The following is a 6,000-nucleotide window of genomic DNA, read 5'->3' as shown; positions in this document are numbered from 1 at the left end:
TTGATTTGCTGGTCATTATCTATAGCCACTTAAAACCTTCTGTTTAGCTTAATAAAAACTCTCTTGTTTGTAATCAAACCCAGCGTAAATTTTTCTTGCCTGGGGAGAACTACCACTGTGCATATCTTCCTTTAATTGATAAAGGGGCTTACATAATGAGCCTGCCCTGTGCAAATCTTTCACATAGAGAGATAGAGACAGCTATTTGAGGGTTTGATCATTTCTGAGGGTTGATTTCCTGGGTGCTGTGTCCTAGAACTGCTTCTGCCCCAATCTGAGATTAAACAGTGTCCGCATTGCTCTGCAGAGGGTTGTGCTGTGGCTGGGGGAGACCAGAGGATCTGGATCAGCAGGACAGAGGGGAAAGGGAGCCCTAGAGAGGAAGAAGGTGAGTGTCAGTGCCATGGTCAGTACACCAGGGAACATCCCAAAATGGTCTTCTGTCGCAAGTGGAATCAGTGGCATTTCAGAACATCAAGTGACAACCCCATGGGTTCCCAGCAATGGAACTTGTCACAATGGTGTTCTAGTAGAAATCGGTCTAGCGAGCCTTACTTTGCAGAAAAGAAATTTTAAGTTAGATTTGTTAACTGTTTTAGGCTGTTTTGCCTCTGGAGTGATTTTATAAAAAATCAACCGGGGAAAAAGACATTTAACATATGGCATGATTGGAAAATGTTTTAATCTTTCTCATCAGTTACATAGGAGATTGAAAGCTTTTAAAGTATTATAAGGTCTGGAAAATCTGTGATGAGATCTTTACAGAAATGACTCCTTTTACTCAGAATAGGGAGAAAAATCAAAGCAGGATTAGCAGGTCATCTTCTGTTTGTTGGAAGACGTGTGGTTCTAGTTATAACTGTACAGTACACTGTAGGGGACCTACTGTCATTCAGCATTTTGGCAGAGAGAATGCTACTTTTTCTTCTTTTCTATATATACAGTCACACACATGATTGCCTGCTCTCTCAGCTATGTGCAAAAATGGCATGATCTTTATGTTAACATTTGTCCTCATTGAATTTTCTCAATGCATAAGCTGTAATAAAAATTACTTGATACTAAAATAATAAGCACCCTGGAATAGGTTGGTGTACATATCGTTAGTTACATACATTTTCCACAAGTGTCTCTGTCATGCAATGCATTCTTTTTTGTAGAAGAATTGTGTGTGTGTGTGTGTGTGTGTGTGTGTGTGTGTGTGTGTGTAGCTTATTTGTCAGGATATGTGGTGATGATTACTTATTTATGATCCAAATTTTCTAAATTAGCATTAACTAATTAGATATAGGCACAAAAAGAAGTGAAAGGATGATGATGGAAGGGTTAGAAAAGTATGTTCTTGCCAATAGTTCTGGACATAAAACATATTCCAAACATATTCCAAAATTAGGTGCAGGTTTCTTGTGTTTAAATAAATGTAGTTTATCAAATGGATGGTAATTGAGTTACTTGATCAGTTGACTTACTAAAGTGTTTTAGTTTTGGGGAGATGCATATATGAAGATGAGGGATGAACCTTTAAAAATCTAGAGGCTCACTAGGAAGGGGACATGTTAGCTGATCATAGTCTAGAGCAAAGGCAAGAAGTCTCATGAGATTAGGTTTTCCTGTGAGATTACAAGCTTTCTGGGTATGGACAGGTCAGTAACGATCTTTCTTGTGTGTGTTCTGGGACTTTGATGACTGATCTGAGCTCAAGTTACAAAGTGCTGAGATGTGGAAAATTAAGATTAAAGAATGTGAAACCAGAGTAAATCTGTACTAAAGTGGGGGAGGAAAAAGAATCTGGACTGATTAGTGCGTGGATGAGCAAAAGATGGGGATAGTGAGAAGAAACAGCCCAACTGGCAGTAATTCCACTCCAGATATAAATGAGGGAGTTGAGGGGTGAGGAGGTGGTATGTTGCTTTTCTGTTGACTCATAGCAACAGTAATGCAGGCTTCTGTTTTCACATACAGCAAATCTTAAAATCCATTTTCAGTTTGGATGTTTGACCCTGAAATTGTAGTAGAAATTGCATTAATGTCCAAAAATTGGAGTTTTATATTTTGGCTGTTGTTTGTTTTGCTCTTAACTTAATCATTTCTAGTGTGTAGCATACCCTTCAGGAGTACAATAAGCAAGGATCTTAATTCTGCTTTTGGAAGATGTTGTAGAGCTCTAGTAGCAGATCTATTTCAGCAGCAGGTCTCGATGTTTCCTGGGGCCAGATATCGCTAATAGAGTAAAGATCTGTTCTCCAAGAAGCATTAGAATGGCTAGGCTTAAGGAAATATGCAAGACTCCATGCCCTTCCATCCAAATGGGAAAGGATAAAACTGAGCCTTTTAAGATGACAGAGGGAGGAAAGAGAAAAGAAATGCAATGGGGAGGAAGAATCAAAGAACATATTATGGCAGATCACAGACTGCAGCTGACCAGTGCCTGATGGAGGTGGGGACAGTTTGGGTGCTGGAGGAACCCCTTTTTGTTCTCCTTATAGGTTCACAGAAGGTGCAATCCTGCAGGCTGGATAGGCAGCTGGGGCACATCAGGAGTCAGCCAGCAACAGGCCATAATTAAAGCACCTGGGGCCAGTTAAGGCCTCCAGGCTTTCTATAAAAGGCTTTCCATGGCAGCAGGAGGAGAGGGGAGTGGTACCCAGACAGAAGGAGGCTGGCAGACCAGACCAGACCAGACCAGACCATGGCCAGGTACCCCAGCCACACAGTACAGGGGGAGGAAAAGACCGCAGAGGGTAGTGGTGGGCGAAGAGGCCCAGGGAAAGGTTGTTGCTTTCCCTAGGGTCCCTGGGTGGGAGTCCAGGGCAGTGGGAAGGACTGGACTCCCCCCAACACTTCCCCTGGAGGTCAGACCAACTGGGGCAGAGCCTGAGCAGCTCAAGGCTGGAGGAGAGGAATCTGCTCCATCCCAAATTCAGACTGGTCTGTGACAAAAATGGCTTGGTAAAGGGAGTCCCTTGCCTTCGGGAAGTCCCAGGGCAATGAACAGGGTCTCTGTGAGTCTCTGAGGCACACAAGGAGCCTCCTGGAAGCGCAGAACCCTTAAAGGGCAGGCAAGGGCCTTGCGACAATATCAAAAGATAAAATATTATAGAAAAATTAAACTGTGAGAAACAAAAATTGAAAAAGATGCAGGGAAAGAGATTCCAAGACATAAAGTACAAGGAAAGAAAGTTGTGGCATGGCAGGAAGGGATAAGGGCAAGAGAGAAGAATAAAAATAAGGGAGAATTCTTAGCCAGTAATATTTGTTTTCTTTCTAGAAATTGAATGCAAAAAATATTATGACAATTACATGTCTTCTGGTGCATACTGTATAGATTTATGTGCAGGAGTGTGTTACAATAGCAACATTTAACTTAGCAATGTTAATCATAATAAAATTGTTTACACTTTCCTGAATGTGTGTCCACATTAATTTATTTGTCTAACAGTATTACCAGTGCAACAGGATAAATTTGTGAACAACTTTGAAGAAGACCTGCAGTTTTGGTGGACTTGTAGCTTAGTCTTGGTATCTGACTTCTGAAGATGTATCAGAGGTCATTTGCTCCATTTGCTTTGTGGTCCTACTTAAATATTCTTCTTCTTAGTCACTCAAATACTAGTACTGTAAAGGAATTAACAGAATAGAATAATTCTGAAAAATCTTCTCTCTTTAAATAACCAACAATTTCAGACAAAAAACACTTGAGGATTTTAGTGGGGTTAAAAATGCTCAGTCTGAAGGGGTGGGCGCTTTGAGAGTATTTTAGGTAATAAGCTTCGCAAAATGTGTTGGCTTTACTGCCACATTTTTAATGTAAAGCCTGTTCCAGAATGATACTGCCAAACTGGAAGTTTATATGATATAGTTTTTGGGCCTATAAAACAAGAGTTTATAATTGCTTTGCTAAGGCTGCTTCAGTTAAACTCATTACTCTTGGGAAACACATAGACCATCTATTTAAACAAAAGGCTGAGAGATTTCCCTTTATACTTCTCTTGTATTCACGTAAATGCACACAAAAGTTCAAGGACTGGGGGATTGTTCAACACCATTTGACAGCTATGAGAGATATATATTCCCCAATAAAGTTCTGCTCTCCAGATGAGAACAATAGTTGACAGCAGTACCAAAGCATTATCTTTCTTGGATCATGTCTCTTTAAGGCCTCTGTAAATAAATGGCCTGAAATTATAGGGCAGAGAGAGGTCACAATAACTATATTTTCAAGTTTAATGGCATTTCTTTTCAACTGGCTGGAATTCACATTGTTTTAACCGCTTTTTAATAAATTCCAAGTTTTGGACACTGTACTTTTCTATACAATTTGCAGCTGGAAATAAACAGACATACACTACAATGGCTGAAGGTACTTCTGCAATTTTAACTTTTTATGAGAGTAATGAAGTGAGAGTTTCTGGGAAAAATATCTTGTGAACTATTTCTTTACCAGAAACTTTCTCATTGTGAGGATTGTTTCCTGCCTCTGATCGTTCTGACTTTTTATTTAATTGTGTGTTTGTTTTGTTTAAAACAAACAAAACAACACAACTTTCAATCTGGTCTCTTCTGGTTTCTCCCTCATTGATTACAAGGCTGAAGCAGCTTATTATGCAGAGTAGTTTGGCAGATAGTCAGTGTGGAGACTGGCTTGTGAACAGAACTCTATGTGCCGTTCCTGTACTCGCATCCATGATTGTCACTGCGCAAGTTATTTTGTGAACGGCTGACCATGCTTTTGTGTGCGCATCTCATGGAAGCATGTGTATACTGATATAAGCGCATTTACATCTATGTCTTTATGTCTGGACCAGAATCTCTGGTGCCTGAAAATTTTCAGGGGAGGGTCATCTTTCTTGAGCTTGCTAAGCAAGTTTGTCCACATATTTAGTAAGCACAGCTGAGGTGAGCTAGTTCAAGGGTGACACTTCTGTATTGAATTCTCAAATGCCTCCTCTAACAGATGAAAACAGGACAGACAAATCCATTATGCCTCTTTTTCTCTCATCCTCTGATTTTCTGCTTTATTTTGTTTTCTTGTTGGTTCCCCCCACCCCCCAAAGGTGTTACATACTGCTTTTGCATTTAGGAGCAAATCAGTAAACTGTGTGTAATAACCATCTAATTCTAGAGTGCTTTGCATCCTAGGACCACAAGACATTGTGCTATGTTGACACAACATTCCCTGTGAGTTGGCGATTCTTATACCCATTTACAGATGGAGAAAGTGACTTGTCTAAGGTCACTGAGTAAGTCAAAGATAGAACTGGGGACAGAATCCAAACGATTAGTGCTGTCCAAAGCATCAAAGCTCCACTCCATTTCCACCTGAGCTTTTGGTTTAGAGAGTTCATGACTCTCATCCTGAGCTTGCTAAAGCTGGTTATATACATGCTTGAAAAGCTGGTGAAGCCACTTCTTCCGAGCCCACCCCTCTCACACCTGCACAACCATCCTTTTCCTCCCCGTCTCCCCCCCGCTGAAGAATTCTAAATTAAGATCGGTTCTTAGGGGAATGGAGATGTGGTGACTGGCTAGTGAAGAGACATATGGAGACTTCTCTTAGAGGTTTTTCCACTGAGCTCTAGCAAAGTACCATTCACATCTCCCCCCAGTGAATTAAAACAATAGAAATGCTGCCTCCAAACAAAAGCGGCAAGGATGATAAAGCCCTGAAGGGTGACTCCTGCTCTTCTGCTTTAGCCACTGGACAACACTTTCTCAAATGGTATATGCAGAAGTGTTAGTCATCATTAGTCTCAATTTAAAATTCTATGGGGAGAAATAGGCGAGAAGAGGATGGTTATAGGGGAGTGAGATAGGTGGGTTCAGAAGTGGCTACACCAGCTGTCCAAGCTTGGAGATGTATATAACCAAGTAATAGCCTTTTCTCCGTCCTATGCTGTCTAGTTATTGGTTCTGCAATTGCAGCTAATGGGGAGCCTTTGGTAAACCTGCCCATACCAAACATACAAAGCTCTGAAGCAGGTCCCTTGCAACATTAAAAGT

The sequence above is a fragment of the Carettochelys insculpta genome, chromosome 5, assembly GCF_033958435.1.
Source record: "Carettochelys insculpta isolate YL-2023 chromosome 5, ASM3395843v1, whole genome shotgun sequence".
In the NCBI taxonomy this organism is placed as follows: Eukaryota; Metazoa; Chordata; order Testudines; family Carettochelyidae; genus Carettochelys; species Carettochelys insculpta.
This window is presented reverse-complemented; position numbering follows the sequence as displayed.